The sequence below is a fragment of the Pyrgilauda ruficollis genome, unplaced genomic scaffold (assembly GCF_017590135.1).
Source record: "Pyrgilauda ruficollis isolate IOZ18807 unplaced genomic scaffold, ASM1759013v1 scaffold8, whole genome shotgun sequence".
NCBI classification, from domain to species: domain Eukaryota; kingdom Metazoa; phylum Chordata; class Aves; order Passeriformes; family Passeridae; genus Pyrgilauda; species Pyrgilauda ruficollis.
Window position 1 is genome coordinate 9,820,446 of NW_024529932.1, and position 23,415 is coordinate 9,843,860.

At 36.3% G+C, this 23,415-nt stretch overlaps 1 protein-coding gene across 4 annotated transcripts in view; it reads right to left on the bottom strand.

Annotated features, from left to right (window-relative positions):
• YAP1 (Yes1 associated transcriptional regulator) overlaps positions 1-23,415 on the bottom strand; it is an 83,080-nt gene that overhangs the window by 37,266 nt on the left and 22,399 nt on the right. The gene's annotated exons all lie outside the window — the stretch shown is intronic.

Below are 23,415 nucleotides of genomic sequence, written 5' to 3' on the forward strand. Positions count from 1 at the left end.
TATGTCTGGAATCTCAAGCACAGTCCAGTACCTTGGCATGATGAGTTCATATTCAGGGCCTAGGGAGCGGTAATGAACTGGCTAGTATGCAATCATTAGTGTTCCCAAACTTTCTGTGCATAGACCACATCCTCAGATTATTGGGCAGACTACTCTCCTCCCCACTGACACCTGAACAAGCTCTCTGTGGTAGCTGAAGTAACCAGTCACACTAAAGCACTAATGTGAAAGGAATGTGCAGTTGCCTTTCAACTTCAAGCAAAAAGTGAGGACAGTGGGACTGTCAACTAATCCACCCAGCCCTCTGCAAAACTTTGGAAGCTTAAGACTTCTCTGTTTTGAAAAAAAATCGCAAGTACATTCACAACTGTCATTCATGGAAGTATTCAATTCAACGGGAATACAAAAGTGTAACGAATCATTATTTTACTTTTGGAGTATGCGATTAGCATGTTTTGCTAATGAGCAACAGATGCAGTCTATTCATAACAAGTATCAACAATATCTTGACGCCATTAAGCAACACTGCTCTGAGAAGTACATGGGGTCAAAATACAACTCCAAATGCACAGGAACACTGACAACAAAATCTGTTATCCAATCATTTAAAACCAGTATAAATTAAAAATCATATTCAGATAGTATTGTTATAAATTAGAATCCAATGCACTATTAACTTGGTACCATTCTTTCTTTAAATAAATTATCCTTAAAATTATGCTTTTCTGGATTACATGGAATGCCCATTTCCACATTCTTCACCAAAACCACAACAAGTAACGAATTCAGAAGAACATAAAATGAAGCAGCAGTCACCAAAATAATTACTTATGTCAAACTACTTATCACATTCTAATCTTCTGTTACAAGGTAGACATACCACAAACTAGCTTTAAAAAATTTTTAACATATGTATATTAACACTCTCTAAACATGCACATAAGCAATTTCAGACCAAAGAGTTACAGACACACTGTAGTAACTCATTTAATACAGTATGTGCTGGTTTTGTCTGGGGTAGAGGTTATTTAGGTTATTTTCTTCACCACGGCTAGTACTGTGCTATGTTTTGGATGAACCTGACCTCCCTCTGATCATCACACCAATAAATTATGTTTGATGGCTGGGGTTAAACCTCAATAAGATACTATTAAGCACACTGCATCTCTGGTTGCGCAGGTTTTCAAATATTCAGCTTCACTGAAAAACATGCCACATACAGCAAGACTTCTTTATTTATTTTTAAAGCTGATTTATTTATAAAACATGGTGCAACATCGTAAAGACTGCCCTATATATAAACCTTCATACTGGAGAACAATTTTTCACTTTTCTGCTGGTCAGTTTTGCAAAGCAATGAAAACAGGTAAAGATAATACAGATGTAAAAACACTGCACTGTAATGCTTCACAGACTGTGTGTTTAAATTACTGTACCAGCATGTGCCACTCCTCCCTTACATTTCTGATTTGTTGTATTTGCTCAACTCAGTGCTGGCAATAGTGGAAACTGGGAAAACATGACTGTACCCGTAATAACGCATTCATCTATTTCCATTTAACTCTTATGAAAACCCATGTAACACTATGAACTAATAAAATGCAAGGTACATAATTTATAGCCTTTGTTTTTAAATGCTATTTGAGTGCAGAGTAAGAAATAGAAGGAAAAATGTTTTCTGCCTGCATTACAGAACCAGTTCTACAGTTAACTGTAGGAACGCACTAAAGTAACAACATTCATCAATTTTTCAAAACACATCTGAACATGGGACAGATGAATGGACTATGGAAGAAGCAGTTTTAGATGTACCTCCAGTTTTGAGCACAAGGACAGCATTATCAATTCCTCAAGACAGCTTAAGCATACCACACAATGTTCACATGGAGTTGTTAACAAGGATAGCTATTTTAGGTAGTAGCAGCTTCCAGCTTTTCCCTAGCTCAGTAACACTTGAGAAAAGTCAGCATGTTCCTTACATGACCAGCTGAACTACAATCAGCAGTCTTAGAGCCAAGAGCCATGGAGAAAAAGCTTCCAAGCAAGCAAGCTGATTATATTAATATTATACTGACCATATGACTGGTTCAATAAGGCAAATTTTTTTCCCTCCTACTCAGCTCAGTGCTTCATGACCTACACATCCATTTCTTCTACACCTTCCCTCAAAACTTTTCTCTTCAACCTCCATCAAATCACAGTCCTCATATCTTGCCTGCTCCATATCCTGAGTGTTTGAATGCTATATATTAAGAAAGCACCCAAAACACTTCACAACAGATCAGTTCTTTCCTATAAATTCCAAATAATGCTCAGCTGATGGAATGCAAAGTAGGCAAGCCCCCACTTATATGGATGAAAAGTTTAAATAAATCCTAGTACTACATGGAGGAATATAGGAATTAATTTTGTTCCTATTCGCAGCACATGGACAAGGGTATGTTTACTATAAACACCGTGTATTTTTAATTGTCAATTTAAGTACTGAAACAGGACATTCTCCACAGGTAAAGATCTTTCCCTCTGTTTTGAACAGCAGCACAGAAAGGTCTCAATGGACATAACAAGAACTGACATCAACAATGCATTATCTTTCCCTGCATTAAGTAGATTTTTTTCTCATAGTAGCTGAATTACATGACAACTGCCCCAATCCTTACATTAAAGATCTTTTCTTTTACATGAGCTTTACCATATCTCAATAAGCAACTAGTGTCAACACAAATAAAAGATTAAAAAATATTAGCAAATTATATGAAGTCAATGTAACCTATAAATCAGCCATTATATATAGCATGTATTATCAAATTAAAACTTAAAATTCTACCTACTCAGGAATGAGAAACATAGCTCTGTACTGTGTGAACAGAACAGAGTAAATATTCCTGTAATTAAATCAACATCTCTAGGATAATAAGCAATGTATGACATTTTATTTCACATAATGAATTCTCAAATCTAACATATATCTTTCTGGCACTATTTATTATTGTTCATTTATGTAGCAGAGAAGTAAAACTTTAGTAAACTGGACAAGCATAGTATAAACTAAGGAAATCAGACTGTACCATAAATGTAGGTCTGTGGTAACAGGCCTTAGAAAAACAAAACTGAAACACCCACCACATGCTAAGCATTTGTTAGCAAACTTATACAAATTCTAGTATCAAGAAGAGTGACTGTTCCAAGACGCATCACTCACCATCCTCCACCAAAAAGGACTTTCAAAGTGCTGTGCATTACGAAGAGCACAAGCTGCATCTCCTCACCCATCTTCAAGTTCTACAGCCAAATACAAATTATTTGCATTTTGACAAGAACAACTTCAAAGAAAAGAAAAATGTTCCCATTTTACGTACACAAAGAGAATTTCTGCAGTTACTAAGAATCAGAATTTAATTGAAAGAAATCTTTACTGGCATTAAACACCATCACATGCCTGAAGATTTGTCAGATTCAAATTCTAACCTAATTTTAGAGTTTAAGGTTTGGGTTTGTTGTGGTGGTGGTTTTTTTTTTTTTTTTTTTTTTTTTTTTTTTTTTTTTTTTTTTTTCTTTTTTTTTTGAGAGGGAAGGGTGTTGAAGATTTTGTTTTGAGTTTTTTTTAATACATTGAAAAAAAGCAGGAGATATAGAGACCTATAGAGACCTAAAAAGGAAAAGGAAATTTACTTTTTCTTTTAAGAACCCTTTGTATCCTAGTAGACTAATAAAATAACACCATTTTAAAAACAAAGCCCTTGTACAAAGTGTAATATACCTTCCCATTCATTCTCCAGTTGCTGCACTAAAGACATGTATTTTTTTGTTAAAAGCCAAGCCAGAAACAAACTAACACAAAAAAGACACTCAAAGAATTACTTAAATTCTTCAAGAAAGGCTTATCTAAGAGGTCTTCAGTTCTGACATTCTGTAGTATGTATTGCAACTACAGTGTCCCTGCTGGCAGGTGCACTTTCCAGGGTACGCTGAGAATTTCATTTGTCCAACAGAATTCCCAGTCATTACAAAATCATATGTCTTTCTCACTCTTTCTGCCTTTATTAGCATAGAGTCACCTTATATATGCTACATCATTTATAATTAGAATTTCCCTTTCACAAAAACAGATATCAGGATAGACATTATTATCATAAGCAGGTCAGAACTGCAAGACTATTTTACTGAAGTGTGCAATAGAAATGTAATGTTAGTAAGAAAAGCAAAAAAGAATGAACAGATATTCTAATCCTCAGTACCAGACATCATACTGTATGAAATTTGTGCAAGCAAAAAAAAAGGAAAAAAAAAAAAAAAGGTCTGATCTACACATAAAAGAATAGATAAAAATAAATAAACCATCGCTTCTCAGTACATTTGGACATGGCTCTTCCTGAAAGGACATTTCAAAAATTTAGTCTCAAACACACAGAAGGACAAGTTTTTCCTAAGTATAAAAGCATCACTGTAAAAAACGATGCACACATCTCTCCATAATGTAGTGCTTGTGTTTTAACAATCTAGACAACACTTATATATTTTATGTCTGTGAGAAAATTATTTTCAGTCTCTAGTGAACTTGAGATGACTAACCTTGGATTTTGGTTTTCAGATTTTTGGGACTGTTAAGAATTCACTGGAAATCACATTTTATGAAAAGCAAAACAGGAACACATACCACTGACCACATCGTGACAGACCTCCCAAGGGTGTTGACGTGGCATTGAGTACTTTTTGTTCTGGGGATAGCTAGGAAAGTCTTTGTGTAACATAAGCAAGCGCACAAATGAAACTAAACCTAATTATGTTCTATTTTTGGTGTGAAATTTAAACTTTTCACTAAATCCCAAATGTCAGCTGCTCCATTGACAAGCATGTCACCTATAATTCTTTTTACGTTAAATTAATGAGATAGATTCTACTCTTTCATTTTTTTCTTTGTCTTCCTAACCAGCTAGCTTCTTTAATCCACATAATGCATCATGTTCTGAAAGGTCTTCACTTTTTATTTATATTTGTCTATTAATTTTAAGGATTAGTAAAGAGAAATTATCTCTTCATAAATGCCAGAATTATTTTAGAGCTCTCACCAGTACATTTAAGCACATCAGGTCTTGATGTATATACTGAAAGTTAGCTTTCCTGGTGATTCAAGGAGAAACAGTATATTTCTGCTTTTGAAACTATCACAAATTGTCAAAAAAATCAACTAACCTCTTCACCAAATCTTACACAAACTTGTGCTGTGCACAGACAGTGTAGGGTACCTCCAAGATACCCACTTAGCTATCATTTTAGCAGGTAGGGAAGAAATCAAAATAACTACTTCTGCAGAGGCCTGAGCTCTACAGCAGAGTACCAATGTGGTGGTCTGGCCATCGGGCAGCTGTCAAAGTGGCAGTATCCACTAATTCCTAAGAAAGTGGCAATAGCTGGAAGGCCTAGATCAGTTTGGCAGGGCTGATGAGCTAGGAGGATTCCCACAGGTAAATTTTAGCTGCATTTAGAAATGGGATGAAAAAGAGGGTTTTGAGTTTAAGGAGCCTCGACATGAACTGGTCTAATTACCACTCTCAAAAACTGGAGTGTAGCATGCAGAGACTTCTGGGTTATGGCTGCTGATGATCTTAGGATATTTACACACAATGGAGTGGATTCAGCTTTGCCTGAGGATAGAAGGCGTGACATTCTTTGTGCATGCACCCTTTTCTATCCTATTCAGGGGATTTCGAGAATTGGAAAGGATTAAAACATGAATCTAAGTCTTCAGATATATGGGCCACTTTTAATTGGCATAACTGACTTTGCAGGTGCTGTAACAAAATTACAGATTTATACTTTAAATACATTATTTGAGTTGATTTCAATTCCAAGCAGCAACAGTACAGAGAAAAGCCTGAAGGGGAGATAAGACAGCTCAGTTAGCAACTACCTTTACCCTTATTTCAGTCCTCCATAAACATTTCTCTGAATTTGCACCATTCTTAGACAAGGATACACCCTTAAACTGACCGTAAACCTTAAACTGACCGCAAAAAAGTCTTTAAGGACATTCCAACTGGCTTTGTAAAGAAAAAAATTCCAACAACATCCAGCAAAAGGCTGGTTACAGAACAATGAAAATTGCATCTGCTGAGAGATTATATTCCACCCATTGCTGGGGAAAACACTGTTTCTCCACTTGTGCTCCATCTATTTGTAAAATATTTCCTTAGGTTTCAGGACTGTTACAGCCTAATTTCTATAAAAGTACATGGCAGTAAAATTCAGAACTTCCTAATCTCGCTGTTTCCCAAAAGCCCCTAAAATTTGTAACAGTTTATCTCTTAAGGATGCTAAGGTCTCCAGGCATGGTCTAATTGCCTGAAACAAAGAGAAACGTTCATATAATTTTCTGAATATTCCTGCAATACATAAAATGGCTGTATTTTTGAGTTTTCCTTATTCTTCCTTCTGCTTGGCAGCCTTAACGCATTAACTAAACAAAGCTTGTGTTGGACTACTCCATCTACACCACAATCATGTTCTCACCAAACTGCACCACAGGCATACAATGCCAGAGAGCACACCAGTAAAATGACAGTAGACCTTCATTCAGCTTGCAAAAGCATACCTTAAAATTGACATGCAAGTGCTCAGTGTGCAATACTGTGGTGCCACAGCTGTGATTTCATTAATTTTGAAATAGAACAAAGGCAGAAAGTAAGAGAATGGTGGGCACAAGCATCCTGTTGACCAGGTGGGAAGAGAGCCTGTCAGAGCTCAAGTTCCTTCACCTAAGTATGAAATAAAACCACATGCTTTCCTATGAAATTACAGTCCTAGGCAGCAGAAATTCTTCCAGCAAATTAATGGTTTGAATCTGAACTAGAACAATGCAATAAGGGAAACTTAAATGCATCTGACAAAAGTCTAATTCATCAAGAAACAGATTTCGCATACAGTCATTACTAGTCAGACAAGTTCTTCAACAAATCTCTGGAATTTATTCCTAAGGTGGTTGAATATTGCAAGATACTAAGAGGTACCAGAAATTCCAGAAAGCATGGCCCACAAAGCTGTGGACACCGATACACAAAATAAAGAGCTTTTACAGATATACAAAACACAGTATTTAGCATTAAGGTATTCAAAGCCTTCATTAGCACTGGCCTGCCTGCAGACAGTGCAGAATACATACACCAAGGACTTAAAAACTAAGCTTTCTGTTCTGATTATAAACACCACACTGTTTTGAAGCTGCAGAACTGCACTGCACTTCTTAGGAAAGCATTCACAGAAAGGTCCTCACTTCAGAGTGTGTAATGCTAAAATGGATTTGAGGGCAGTAGGCAGCCTGACCACACATGCATGATAAACAAAAAGAGATGAATGCATGATATGATGTTCAAAGGTTTGCCAAGGCAGCAACACTTTTATTATAATGTGCTCCTGAAACAACTACCTTTTGTCAAAGTCAAAATGGAAGCAATAACACGTTTATTTTTGTGTTTATTATTCTTTTTCCTCCCGCCCCTTTTCCTGCCCTGCACTTAAGGACCTCATACAGAAAAGTAGGGCTTGTATCACAATGCTTACAAGTTTTTAAATTGATTCCCAAAAGTATTATTCTTGAATTCTACTGTGGATTTCCCAAATAAAATAATTTTCTGAGTTTCAGGAGCAAGTAAGGAGTACGAGGACATTTTCATTGCCAGAGCTTTTTCCACTACTTTGAAAACTATAAGATATAGAGACTAAAAAGAAAAGTCCTTGTTTTGCAGTCTTTTTACCAGTTCAATTATTTTCCAGAGAATAAAGGACTAAATGCTGTGATCACATTCTCTGTCACCAGATTTATTTAAACTTCCCCTCTCAGTTTCCCAGGAGAAAAAAGGGCTACTTTTAATGGAAACCTCCCTTTCTTTTTACCCTACCGCCAAAGTTAAGAAGTTAGCTTTCCATGGCTAAGTCATTCAGCATATGAAGAATTCATCTTTTTTTCCTCTCCTTAATTTTCAATGAAAAAGATAAAGATATATCACCAAGGAGGGAAAATTTAAAGGAAGAACTGTCTCTGCTGCTATTTCAAATGAAATTACTATATTTGTTTGACTTTACAGATACCCTCCTACACTCCTGCTTAGCAAATGCAGAAGACCTCCTCAAGATGCCTTCTGTAACACTAAAGACAAGATTACACAAACACTAACTTTCACATTTATTAAGGGAAGGCAAATGATTTTCAGAAGTGATGGGCCATGGAATACTTTATCACTTTAGTGTCCTTTTATCTCTTGAGATTCTATCTCATTTCTCTCTCTTAAAAGCAGACAAAGAAAGCAAGAGGGAAATCAAGTGCTTCTTTGCATGAAGAGAAGCCAGGCAATTTTACGCCCCCCTCAAAACACCCTACTTTTGTTGCCCGAAGGTTTTCAAGTCAGAGAGGCTTGCCTAAGCATGCTGCAATAAAGGCTGCTATAGCCAGCTGTGTTAGTATCTAAAGGGGGCTGTTCCTCGCAATCCTGTCGATTAACCCTGAGGCTAACCGCCACTAAGGAAAACAAAATATTAAGATAAAAAGATTCTTTAGGTTGTTTCCTTATTGCTCTAAGTAGGAAGTCTCAGAGGGCAGTTCAAACTGGTTGCCTGAGTGTTCAGACAATGGTCACTCCCAGATGGCTTTGACAGAATGAGCTGACTCTTAGGGAACTATTAGGTAGGACCTATTGGAAATGAAGGCACAGCTTTCTGCTACAAAATGAACCCGTTTTCCTTGCCATTAAAATCATTAATATTAACATCTCTTTTTAATTTATGTTTCAGAGCTGACACTTCACACCTTAAGTTTATAATCTGTTCAGATGTTCTCAGTTTTAGTCATACAAACAGTCTTATGGACTATCTTTTCCCTCATTTGAGGCCTGCACTTTATTTCATGAAATACCCAAGTTATCCGTTTCCTTCTTATGACTCTGTTTTAGGGAGAGCTTTTTATTTTTACAATTCAGACAGCCACCATGTGCTGCTGAGGTAGAAGGCAATCATTCCTGTCCCTAAAGACTCTGCAGAATGCTAAGTAAAACAAAGAAGAGAATCTTCCAGCAGCAAGTTGCTGCCTGAGTCAGTACTTGCAAGATACTGCTCAGTCAACCCTAGGCAATCTTGTACACTGTTTTTTGCCAGCAAATTATTCTTTTTCCTCCCCCACTCTTCAACTCCCTGAAGACAGATTTCACAAGTTGCAATCCACCAGAGGCAACAGATTTCTTGACCCCAGATACACCATATTGTCTGATGGCTATGCTTTGAAAAGTTATTTTTATTTACAAATTTAACCTAGAGTGGCAAAGAAAATACAGAGTAAAAACCTGCAAAGAAACTAAACTACTTATTGTATAATGTTAATTATCATTCAAATGTACAGTACACTTAAATGTAATAGCTATTACATTTACCTTTAAAAGTGACCTTAAAATGTTTTTGACCTGAGACTTTTAAAATTACAGGTTCTATATTTCTCTTCACCAGTCACAAAGAGTTTGAGGAGCATCGATTTAAACATTATTCAAAGGCCCATTGTAAAATAAGCAGAGGAAACTAAAACTAATTTTGAACTCAGATTTCACTGCATGTTTCAGAAGTTATCAACTGGAAATATTAATTTACTTTTTGGTCTATTATTAAGAATTTGTGTATTCCCAGAAACTGAAAGGTTGAAGGGATTACTGGAGGTCATCCAGTTCAATCTCCTTCCTAGAGCAAGTAACAGAGTAATAGCAAAGTCCGGGATCGAACAGAAACTAAAAGTTTGACTGTAAAATTATCTTCAGCAAAACAAACCCTAGCTTTCTAGAAACAATTAAAGTATTAAATTATATCATTAAATCATCATAATAAATACCAATACCTCAGCATTTATACATTTGATTTGTAGTTATTTAATTTACTTTCTAATTATCTTTTGGTACAGAGGGAATTAAAAATAGGGATGACAAAATATGCCAAGCACATGATTTTACTTAAAAGCATATCACTTATATTACTAACAGTTCTTAAAGTACTAACAGTTTAGTCTTTGCCAAAATTAGCAATTACCATGCTTTATCAATAAACATAGTGAAGTACTTATTTAGAAATTGTTCAGCCCTTAGATGCAAAACAGATCACAAAGCAAAACCCACATATCTCCTAATTTCACTGCATTTCAGCAGATTTGTAAGTGTTGAAGTTCCAAATAAATCCTATATAACTTAAAGTTATCACCTTAACTTAGTCTAAATTAATCCTAAATTTATAATCTCTGCAGTCTTCATCTACTAGTTATGAAAATCAGCATCTGTCATTGGGGGAGTGAGATAGTGAAGGGACTGTGCTGCTGCCATGAGAGAGGGGGATGAGCACTGTATTTAATTATTGTCATGCATTTTAAAAAAACATGTACTCACTAGACTCATATGTCTAGTATTTAAAATCATACTTACTAGTAACAGGCCTCTCTAAAGATATGAATCCATCCACACAAGAGATCAGACTACACACTACTGATTACTACTAACTCGTGTCTCAGAAGACAATTGTGTGGGTTTTTTAATGGCTGACATCATTATAATCAAGCTTTCTTTCTAGCATCATCCCTCCCCACATTCTAACAGTCGAGTTTAGAGACTTCCCCAGCCCAAATTTCATGCTTGGATAACATAGTTTATTTTTCTTCAGGAAGTGAGATCAGTTCTCAGTACAAGAACTCCCTTACAGTGTTTGCTCACCATTAGTCAGCACTTCCCTATGACCCATCCCTTTCCTCCACTCCCTTTCAGCTCCAAAAGCTGCCATTATTGGCTTCCAGCTTTTTGGGTTTTTTGCCTACCAATTCACAAACTATTTCAGAAATCCCCTGGAGGGTGAAGCAGCTTTTTTCCCCGTGAATATTGCCACTTTGAACTCTTGACAAACTGAGTTCCTTTAATGTCTTCTATAAAATAGACTTCCTATAGACAAGTGTCTTATCACCATCCTACAGGACTACTTTTGTCCATCAACTAGGAAGCCAAAATTGTTTTGAAACTTTCAATTCAAACAAAATTCTAACTGCAAGCTCTGGAGGTTGTCTAGGTTTTGTCTATTTGCTTGGGTTTAGCTCATTCAGTAGTTAGCATATAAAATTCCAAAGACAAAATATATTTGTTTCACAACCCATGTTTGGAAAATATAATGCTCCTGATGTCAGAAGAGCCAATGTGCATATCACATATCAGTAATTTCAACACATGAGTAATAAGACACAGCTTTTCTGAAATTTAAGCAGTAGATTAGAGAAGATATTTAATGGAACCATATTGATAGCAGTTTTATGCCAAGCTCTCCGGAAGCAAGCCTGTATAAAGGTTACCTGATACACACCTGCTGGGGCAAGGCGCCTAAACTGCACACGAACAGTTACAACACTCAGTGACTCACTGTCACTGCAAACTGCAGAATATATCCACTCTTGCCCTTTAAACTCAGTACTCTAAACTGCAATCTTCAGATCAGAGGATGTAAACAGTACCTGAGGGCAAAAGATGAAGGACAGATCAAGAGGAAATTGAAACTCCCAATATATGTTTAAATTCATAATATTTCTTAGACACCCACACTTAGCTGGCTAAAACTGAACACCAAGCTAATATAATCCTTTTGTTCTGCCCCATTCCAGTAATCTTTGATATTCCTATAAAATGTCTGAACTGCATTTATCAGTGTGAATTGATTACTTCTAGTCACCATGCAAAGAAAGCTTACATTAACAGATATCTTTTTTTTTTTCCCACACTGTTTTTACATTCAGTATTATGGAAGAAGGAAACAAACCACTCTGCTCTTCGGCTCCAAGTTTCTTAGTTTTGAACTAAGATGCTTGAATAAACCAAAAAGTAAACATTGACTTGGCTAATGCTTTCTAAGTTGTGGTTTAACACTTCTAAGCTCCAGGTACTTACACAGCAACTTCCTTCCAGAATTTATCACTCAGAGTTCAGTAGCAAACATCCACTGTTTAGTGTTATCTTAAAATTTATTTTGCAATCACTTCATTATCACTAGACAGGTCATAATTTTAAACTTTATCTCAAAACCTTTTAAAAGTAAACTGTACATTAAAAAGAAAAAAATCTATTCCTCCATACTGTGATTCTAGTTGTATAAACTGGGACATTAAACATTCTGGTCACTCTTCTCTGATACCTTGTTATCCTTGAAATATATTTTCAGGAATCTATTCCTTCAGAAAATTGTTACAAAATATTTATGTTCAAATGAGACCAGAAAAGGACTGTTACATGTCTGACAACATAACATGCTTATTTACAAGAAATCTACTTACGTATATCAAGAACAACAAAATTTAAGAGTATACCAAGAGCAAAGAATATATTGCAGAAGACATATGAAAGAAAGTCAACCAAGCCCTGGAGCTAACTGGCTGTATTTCAAGAGTCCCATTTCTTCGTGCTACATTTCTCCTCACCTCTGACTTGACTACTTATATATGCTGAGCTTGTCAGGATTGCAATCTTAACTAAAGTAGCTTGCAGTAGTCCTGGAATCTTGCAGTCTACCTGGTAACTCTCCTACAGGGAACAGCTGCTTGGACAGCAAGCATCACGCAAGCAGCCAAATCCCACCTTCTGTGCTAGAGCATGCCCTGAGCTGGCTGGAAGCTGCTGCTGCCAACGCTGCCCCCACATGCGGGAGGAGCAGGGCCTGGGGCACCCTCATCCTGCTCACAGAGCAGCCAAAACTGCTCTTTGCTGATTCTGTCCATGCAATCAGTGGGGGATTTGTCCCTTAAATACAGTAACTGTAGTGAGACCATATCATCGTCAGCATACGCAAGACAAATTAAATCAGCTGATAAACTCATGCTGCTACCATATACTTAGAATATCATCTGTGATCAGGGATTTCAAATGAATCAATTTCCTGAATATCTTAATGAGATGTTATCTAGCACCTTATCAGAAAATCACAGAATATGTTAGAGTAAAAATGTCCTGCAGGTGAAAGCTGCTGAAGAGCAGTTTGCACTAAAATAAATCACATCTATTAAAAATTGATTTGCATCTCATCCAGAACTGTGCAAGGATCTAATAAACTGTTTAATTACTGAACACCGGTAGCTATTTTGTGAGATAAAGACACTCAAGTAATTTCTCCACTTTCATAAAATTGAAGGGGACCACACTTCAAAACAGCAGACGTTAAAACATGGTTTACCTGATTCCGTAACTTCTATTTATTTACTGTAACGTAAAAAACCAACATCACTGTGAACACTTCAGCACAGTACTGGAGGTGATTAATCAGGGAGTGGCAGAGGAAAGTATGAAACATCAAAAGAAAGTGAATACTGTAAGCGTAAAAGAAGAAACATCTTGCAGAGGGATCTGGCAATCTTGTAGTATCAATTTCTCCCAAGGAGCCAAGCTGCATGAAGAGATGCTGAAGTAGCCAAAATCTGCAAATTTACAAACCACAGGAAGAATTCTTGCTGAGAATGAATGAACTGTTGAATCCACTGGACAGAAATACACTGGTCTGGGAGATTAAACTGGGAGGCAGACTCTCACCCACCAGGAAGTACTGAATAAAAACATTATGAACCCTCTCCTACTCTCAGGCAGAGGAAAAACACAGAGCACTTCAGCTCAGGTGGAAGAATGAACCCAATTTACTGAGCAGAAAACTACCACAGATGAGCAACACAACTTATCAGAATACCAAGAGTAACAGAAGGACACAGAGGCATTTGTGTATCAGCGGCAGAAGAATAGTGAAGAACATAATAGAGAAGAAACATTAAAAGCTGATTTAAAATTCTCCCAATGTAAAAAACAGGTTCAATTTTCAATCTGTACAAGCCAAAACATACTTGCAAAGCAAAACTACACTTTTTTTCTTTAAGCATGTATCTGAAATTCACTACAAGCATCAACTGAGAAATGGAAGAGAAAAATCATCAAAAGCTGCAAAGCAGTAAGTTTTACAGTAAAAATATATGCCAGCTACATACAATAAATGATCACTTCCCAATGCTAGAATTATTTTTCTAGCATTGTGCAATCCTCTTTTGAAAATCCTGACCTCCAAGATCACTCTCACATTGCAAATTATTAGATGAAATGCTTTTACTTCACCATAACTGGTAAAAACCATGATTTTCCCTTAGTTTTGAACTGAAGGGTTTTCTAAATATGCAACAAATATCCCAGTACCCTATAGAAATGTGCACATACTCTATGTAAGGTGGTAACACTGTTCTCAGCACAGAGAATGCCAGTACTGACTTAGCAGTTTTTTGCACAAAGCTGCCCATTTGCTCCTTGCTCTCCTTGTTTTTGCTTTGCTGATCAAAGGAGTTGCCAAGTTTTTTCTTTACCATTACAAGGCAGGAAAAATGGCTCTCCTCAGAGAGGCCCCTTGTGAAGGTCACAAAGGTTAGCTCCACAAGCCCTGGAGTCTGCTCTGATGCTGGAGTGATTGGCTGGCCTCCCTGCAGTTAACCTGCATTTCCCCTTCTTCACAATAGCGCACTGGTTATGGAAACTAAATATGAAAGAACTTGGTGGGGGAGGAAAGAATTTCTATGGAGACACATTCTAAAACACTCACAAGTTCTACTTGTTTGAGCAGCCTGGAAACTTAGCATTCTAAAATGTTAGATCTCTTTCTGGAAAACTTAAAAATTTCAGATTGCAAGCCTCTATTTTGAAAGGAAAATCCAAAAAGTTTGCTTTTTTTTGGCATACAAATACACAGACATTAGTCTGCCTTGGTCTGGAAAAAGTTTAAGATGTTTACTTGCCCCATCTCTGGACTTAAACAAGTGGAATTCACATGTCACACCATCTTAATGAAGACTAAAATGAAGCCAACTAATCAGGATTCAGATTTGTAGCACTTTCCAGCTCCAGAGTATCACACACAAAACACTTTTTTATTTTAGGTCCTAAAGTTAAGTAATGAAGACATTTTGAGATACAAAACAATCACTGTGTTTTAGATGGCTGATTAAATTTGCTTTTTTTGTAAATTCAAACCTACCAATCCACAGGTAGCGACAATTATTCAGATTTTTCTTACACATAAAAAATTTAACCCACAGTGTATACACTGAAAACTCTAAGCCACTTCAAAGCATCTACTCCTAGAAAACGGATTCAGTATTGCTCCGAATAGGGGAAGTAGTATAAATTTTGTATCTTGAAGAATGAACTTTGTGAGGCTTCATATTTTGGGGATACAATTTCATACCACTTTACAAATAAAACTTTGATTCTCAGCGTTGCTCAAAAAGCTTTCTTACCACCCTGAAAGTCAAGCTAGGCTCCTTCCTCTCTATATAACTATAGGTGTGAAATTCTGTCTTCAGTGCCATCACCCATATGTTTGGACAGATGAAGCCAATTAGAATTCAGCCAGTGTGTCTGATGCTGAACCTACCTTTGCAGCTGTTCTGAGTTCATTATGTTACCAGGAGTCAAAAGTACCTCCAGAATAGTCAAGATGTACAGCCCCACTAACTAGGTATTTCAAGCTGTTTAAGTGCTCTCAAGATTTATCAATACCTAGTAAGAGAGAGGCTCATACTACAGTTTTATGTTCCTAGGTGGAATCAACAGGCTTCCTCTTCTTAGACCAGTTGCCTCTGTTCACAAAACTTAAGGAAAACAAACCCTCTCTATTGGGACATAACAACAAAATACTGAGAATGCCAGAATCCTAAGCTGAAAACAATAAAATACATAATTAAAGATGGAATATTATAATTCATATATAAGCACAGAAGTGGAAGTGGGATTTTGACCCAGTTACTTGGATTTGTTCACCTGTAAAAAGATGTAACAAAAGTCGAGAAACCTCACCTGGGGTCTCCAGAACTACTCCAACAAGTTTAGATATAGATGTAAGAACAAATCCATACAATAGCCATATTGTAACAAAAAGCAAAAAGTATATGTAGGAAAGAGCTGCATCTGATCATCACTAATATTTACTGGAGAAACTTTTTAAGAGGTACAAAAACACAATACCAAATTCCTTTTCTCCTCTTTTGCAAGAGAGCTTTCACCACCAACACTTACCATTTTTTTGTTAGTGGGTATAATGAGGCATAGCACACTTCTGACAAAAAGCTTTATCAAACTTCTCAAGCCTCTTTAGAGGTGGTCCACAAAGGTCAGCACACCTAACACCCACCAAACCCAAGCCTTTCTCCACTCTCGTACAAATGCTGGGTACACAGTGTGCTGGCCAGCAGAAAGCACAGACACCAGATCACCTGAGACATTTGCAACACCAACACATCACTTAACTTTTGAACTTGCCTTGCCAATAAAATCCCAGAGGAGAAAGAATTGGGTCAAGAGTCAATAACATATGCTATTTTGCCACCAGGCACATCTCTGACCCCTTCAGTACAGAACAGAAATTCTTATCCTTCTGGCTGATGTTGCTATGCAGACAAGAAGCCTCCCATGGTATATGTTGTGATAACATTAAGGCATTTCTCCTGCTTCTATTATTCAGGCAATACATGGCAAAAACCCCTTCTTATACCACCACCTACCCAAACCACACTAGGGGGCTCTGCTGATGTAATCACATTTTTTGACAAGTATTTACTTAATGATTATATTAACCCATTCCTATCTAAGGAATTAAATTTATTATCTTAAAAGTGTGGAGCAACATCAGCTTACTGTAGCTCCTGTGCTCTTACAGTCCCCACAGTTAAGAGGAAAGAAAAAGCTTTGGTAGACAGTAGACACTGTCTACCAAACAGCAGACATTAATAAATGAACAAAAAACCCTGTCCATAAGCGGCAGTAAGATAGGGATAGCACTCAAATCTGTAACACGGGAAAAGGCTAAAGTGTAGAACTACAGTTTTGTAAGTTTTTGTGTTAAAGGTTCAGATTGCTGTAATGCTTTAATAATGACACAACTGGGCCAAGGAATAGATGCACTGTAACCAGCCTCTTTCTGCTGTATGTAACACAGGAAGGACATCCAAGACTGTTTTGGAAAGCAACCCCCTTCAAAAACATACTTTATGAAAATGCTGAGTAATTCCCTGATACAAGACTCAATCAATATAAGAATCTTTAGAGTGGTTGTAGGACCAAGTGTCCTACATCAATCCTGAAACTGTACGGAAGAAATATGTTCAGACCTATTGCCTTTTTTGAGCCAGTTACAGAAAAATTACTAAAATCAGCCTGAACACCTATCTTTCTTAAAATTTGAACTGAAAAGAGCTTCATGTATGGCAAAAAGCTTAAATGTTTCATTTCACCTCAGTTTCGTTTCATTTTATACCTTACGATGTAACCAAGAGGTCAATAATTTTATGATTTCCAAATTAACAAAAAACCCTCCATAAATTTGCATATAACATAAAGGAAAAAGAATACAGACATAAATGGGGATGAAGATCAAAATAATTCAGTTTTACGTTTTCCACTTGAGTAATATGGATGTCTCAACGCATCAATATGACACATGACCTCCAAAGTTAGGTTTTTAGCTTAAAATTTGACAGGCCTTATTTTTTAATTTAGCCTATAAACACCAGTAAACCTAACACTATGTTGCTAGTACAACTTTTAAGATTGTTATACCAAAGCAACTGAACCAAAGCAATCTTTACTATAATTTCATCGTTCATACCAGACATATACCCACAGAGGTAAACCTAATCTACTAAAAAATGAAAACCCCTATGTTCCTGATATTTTAAATACAAAGTTTGAAGAGAATGCAGAGGTTTTCTAATAGGAAAGGGGAGCAGGACAAAGAACACAACAAAAACATACATGCCAAAATGTTTGTTACAGGTAGCTTAGCCCAGTGTCTCCAAACTTCTTTACCACAAACCTTATTAGTAAAACAATTTTGAATAAGCACCCACAATCTATGTACATTTATAAATAATACACATGTAATACATGATGTACATTATGAAACATATACAAATGCAGGAAGAAGAAAAGGATGTGCTAAAGATGAACTAAGCACTATTTTACTTAATTTTTATTTGTCAATGGTCCAAAATATACTTCGGTGTCTTTCACAGCACTTGGGTTATACACACCCCATGTTGGACAGCTTATACTGTCCGAAAGAAGAATGTCATCCTTGTGAAATGTACCCAGTATCAGAACTTGGTATTTTAAATGTTCAATTGAACTATTGGAAAGGCTGATGACAGCTATACTTTAAATCAAGGCTAAAATCATACATGCTTTGATTGTAACAGACTTTTATTTTTATCAGAGATTTTGAACAAATATCACATTTATTACATTCTAACAAAAGTTATTGAGACTTCGAGAAGTGTAGGGAGGAGACAAGACAAAGCTGGCAGCATTTAACAGTGCAAAATACTGTTTTGTAAGAGGTTACATAGCTTCACTTTTCCAACTGGGGGATCCATTTATGCACATTACAAATATTACCTGAAATTACAAGTCCACACTGAAAGCTACAGGAATTTCTGTTGCCTGTTTTCATAAATGCAAAGAGAAATCTGATCTGAGGTTCATGCTGAAGGAGATTCAGTCTGAATTAATTCTCCACCAAATACAACAGGATTGGGAGAGGAGGTCAAAGAAGGAAAAAAGATTGTTCTAGTACAAAGCCAAGTCCAAATCCAGAAGACAAAACAAAATTATATGCCGCAATGAAACCAGGCCTGATGTAAAAGGCACCATCCACTACAAAGACAAGGTTCACCCATTTGCTGCTTGCTGCAGACAAGAAACCCCTTAGTTTGCCATGATTTTAACATCAATTCACATCTAGAAGGTGACCAGATAGTGACTGATCACCTCCTGAAAACTATTACTTCAGAGGATGATGACTTTAACTTGAAGGATGATGCTCTATTAAGAAAACAGCAATGAAAATTTACAGAAATACTTATTTCTTCTAAATGCTATTACTTTTTGCTACATCAAACAATCAGGTGGTGTATTCAAGCTATTGAGAAGAGGCACATGTTCAGCAATATTCTTAGTGATTTCCGAGCCATTGGGCCACAAGGTTCCATTTCTATATATGGATAAACAGAGAAAACCAAATAAAAATCATGTGCCCAGGAAGTCAGGAAGACAGACAACACTTGGAGAAAATCAGCCTTGCATTGATCCAATACTCCATAGTATAGCACATAGTATAGCATCCCAAGATAGTAATCAGAAATACTAAGTTGCCTAAAAAACCCCAGTAAAGTAGCAGGAGAAATTATGGCCCACTTACTAAGCTTACATTTGTTATGAGAGTGTGCTATTTACAATGTCACATGCTGGAACTTGTTCCCAAGCTAGCTAAACCTACACGCTTAATTGACTCAATAGACAATGCTGCATTGTTAAGACTAATCTCTTCCTACAGGCTACAGTTTCCAAACCATGAAAGTTTTTATACATTTTAATTTTTTTCAGCAGTACTGAAATCAGAAAACTTCAAAATATACATGCACATACAGACATGCACAGTATGATAGTAACTATCACTAAAATTCACATATCCATATGCAAACTGAGTCATCAGAAAGTCCAAGTACTTTAAAGAACATAGGAGCCAGTGGGTTTTTAAAGTTCCTATTTCAGACATCCAAGATGGAAGGGACTAAGGAAGAAAAGCCTGGGAGCGTGTTCATGTCAACATGGAGCAGCAGCTCACATGTCACACTAGATTTTGACTAAGCCACCTTATAAAGTATTTGTTTCAAGTTACTTCCCAAGAGTAAGGTTTTGGGAATTTCTAATTAGTTTAAAGTCTGACAAGTTCACAATTAAAAACCAATTTAAACAAAAATTACCGAATGCTGTAGACAGACTGGATTGCAGACTACCTTAGTTTTGCACAGTAAACAAGTTTCATGAAGTAATTCAGCCATGAAAAGGAACTCAAATTTTTAAACATTTGCATACCAACTATCAAAATAATTGCTGAATTTTAGGAATTGAAGTGATTCAATTACTATTTATTTGAAACAGCAAATTGATCCAATCACTTTTACAACCAGCTTCAGAAAGCTGAATTTTGATGTCTTAGGTTCCATCAAGCTATTTTGATTTTAAAATACTCCTTCTGACTCCACCCCACCCTGAAACTGATGAAAAGAAACAACTTAGAGAACAACACTACTAAATCTTAAAATTTCTTGAGTAGCTTTACGAAAAAATAACAAATACAGTCGAAAAATAATAAAACTATGCCTTCTCAAACTACTACCCAGATGTAACTGATTAACAGAACTGAAGTCTTCATAATATCGCAAGCAACTCTGACAAGAGCACTTGAGCTCTTTAAGTCAATCATACTCAGCTGCTCTAAATGCCTATAAACACACACCTAACAGTTACCAGAATACAGAGACTAAAAGTCAAGATAAACATTAAAAGGCATCAGTGTACACATGTACTTATATTTTTCTGTACAGACTTGCTGTTTAATGAGTTTACCTTTGAAATTTTTATAGTTATATAATGAAGATTTGTATTTGAACTCCCCTCTTTTTCTTGCTAGTATCTCAACAGGATAGCACTCAACAACCAAAACAATCATTCTCTTTAAACAATAATGCTTCAGTGAAAACACAGCCTCCAAAACGATATATTTACATATATGCAATGCTTCTCGAATAACATGACAGCAGGAATGACATGCTGAGCACTGCTGATAAAACTTGGTTTAGATAGTCTCCCATGCCTCATGTTTCATTGACTCAAGCTGAAAACAGCCTTCTAAAACATTGGAGGGTTAAATTAACAACCATCATGGCTTTCCTCTATAATGCATCTCCTAATTTTCCCATACCAAGAAGCCATCAGGTTTATACTGTAGGAGGATAAAACAGCTTTGCAAAAACAAGGTATGATTCCCTTTAATCTGAAGGGCTTTTTAGGCTGAAGGGCATCTGGTCTCACTTGTTTCACTTTTTTCTGATCTTCACAAAAACACTATTATTCAAGCTGACTGTAAAAATTAAAAGAAAAATATGTAGATAGAAAAGTGCTAAATTACTTAAAGCATAAAAAATGGATTCCAAAAAGTCAAACCATGTTGGAAAGACGTTCTTTCAATCGCCACAGGGTCTAATGATATTTTGACAAGACTGCAATTATGCTTCTGTTAAAAGAACAGATCTTGCTCTCCATGTCTTGCCAGGATAATACTGCTTTTAATTAATGCTTTTGTTGTGAAGTGTTCCCTCAGGCAGTAATAACTTTTATAATAATTTCAGTATGTAGCATGTATTTCCCCACACCATTTACTCAAAATTTCTCATCATTTGGCCTGGATAATGCCCAGGCCCTTGCTTCCCAGAAGGCTCCAAAACATGGCTAACCCCTGCCCGCTGAGCAAGACACTGTTAAAACATGTCTTCGTACAATTGTTTTCCTCTGCTTCCCTCAGGAAGAAAGAAACATTACATGCCTATCAGACTGGCACAAGAGAAACAAATTTCCTTACAAACATAAGTGCCAGTTGCACTTTCAGGAAGCAGCACATGTCTTTCTGCTTTTCAAGTAGATACGTGCTTTTAATGTACATTTAAAAAAGAGTTGCAACCATTGCCGAAGTGTCATAAGATGCTGATCTTAAATTCCATTTACTGATCACGAAAGCTGGGTAAAACAACACAAGCGCAACTTTTTTTCTTAAAATCCACTGTATAACCCACCTCTCAAACTTGTAAAGTTATGCTAAAGGAAGTTCCAAACCAGAGTTTCAGTGAACAGGCCGCTACTGAAGCCGTGGAACTACAGACACGCATTTATCTGAAGCTTGAGATAAGTACAGTAATGGGTGGGAAATATTATGAAATCCCTGTCAAGAAATCTAGGCCTCAATTTAATCCACTTACTGCCTCTTTCTACCACAAACAGCTGTGAAGTAACTAACTAACTTGTTTTTGATTTAAATGCTACTAATTAATAAAACATGACTGTCTAACTCCACAAGAAGGTGGGAAGTTTCAAACTAATTTCTATATGTCAATTAAAATTGGCTTTACAAGGTGTTTTGATAGATTACATTGACTTGTTAAGGCAATAAACACACTGCAGGGACTCATTTTTATCTGTCACATGTTCTCTGACCATTTTCAAGAAAAAAAATTAAAATACTAAATCTCACTTCCACTGAAACTTTCAAACTTTGCGCCTTTTCTTTCTTTAATTAAAGTAGTCTCTGTATTTTAGCAGGTTCAGGTCTCCAAAGTTTGAGGAGATAGTATGTTTAAAAGCAACAGTATGTTTACACCTTCAACAGAGGGAAGAATTAATGTTACAATTGCAAACAAAATTATAAACATTATTTCCAATTATTTTCATTACTTTTAATTTCACTAATAAAACTAATCCAATATTCTGTCTGATCTCTCAAAAGCAAAATTAATTTCAGAATCCTGACCCCATTCAGGCACAGTTTCTCCTGCATGGTCTTTGCATGACTTCGCTGGAGGCCAACATTTAAGTAGACCACTATTTGTTAACAATAAATGTACATATTGTCAATGGCAAAACGGATGGATTACATCATCCTTTGGCTGTTATCAAGAAGGTCAAACTAGGTGACAGATGCCTCTAGTGTTTCCAAATTCCCTGGCTGTAGCTGGAAAGTGCACCTATATAGAAGGGCATCACTTGAAGTTTTCAGCCAGGTTGGATTTGTGTGTTTAGTCTAAAATCTGATGAACTAGCAAATCCAACAAATTTTGTGATTGTGATTCGCAAAAGCAACCAGTAAAAGAGTTCCAAGTCTTTCAAGGTAACAAAAAATGAAAAGTTATTTAGTAGGAACTCGATTTAACAGACATAAAACCACTCATACAAAAAATAGAACTGTGATTATGTCATTATTTTTAGACTCAAACATACCACAACATTAAGCTTTTGCAATCTTAACTGCCAATTTCTTTTACACTGCTGACATATTTGCCCAGAAAATAACTACTGACAGACTTAATCAGAGGTCAAATCCAAACCAATAATAAACATAGGCTTTTTCTTTATAAAGGGCTGAATTGCCCCAATTAATAGAGATCCACTGGTTGCCTCTGAACAGCAGGCAACAACAGCTGCCTCTATAAGCATCAATCTAAGAAATTATCCTTTTGAACCTTCCCCTTTTCTTTCAGAGGAAGCCTTACTGTATTACTCTATTCCCAAAGTTTCTCATAATAAAGCAAAACATAATCTTGGAATTAAAATGGACTCACCAAACAGAAGCAGATTGAATAAAGAGTTGAAATACCCGACCTCTGGTGATCAATACTATTAATACCAAATCGTTCACTAAAGAAGGCAGTATCCAACCTCTACAAATCTGTAGATTGGCTTCAAACAATCCTACAAACAAAAGGCTTGTACTATGAAACAGAGAAATATTACAAAAGGAAAT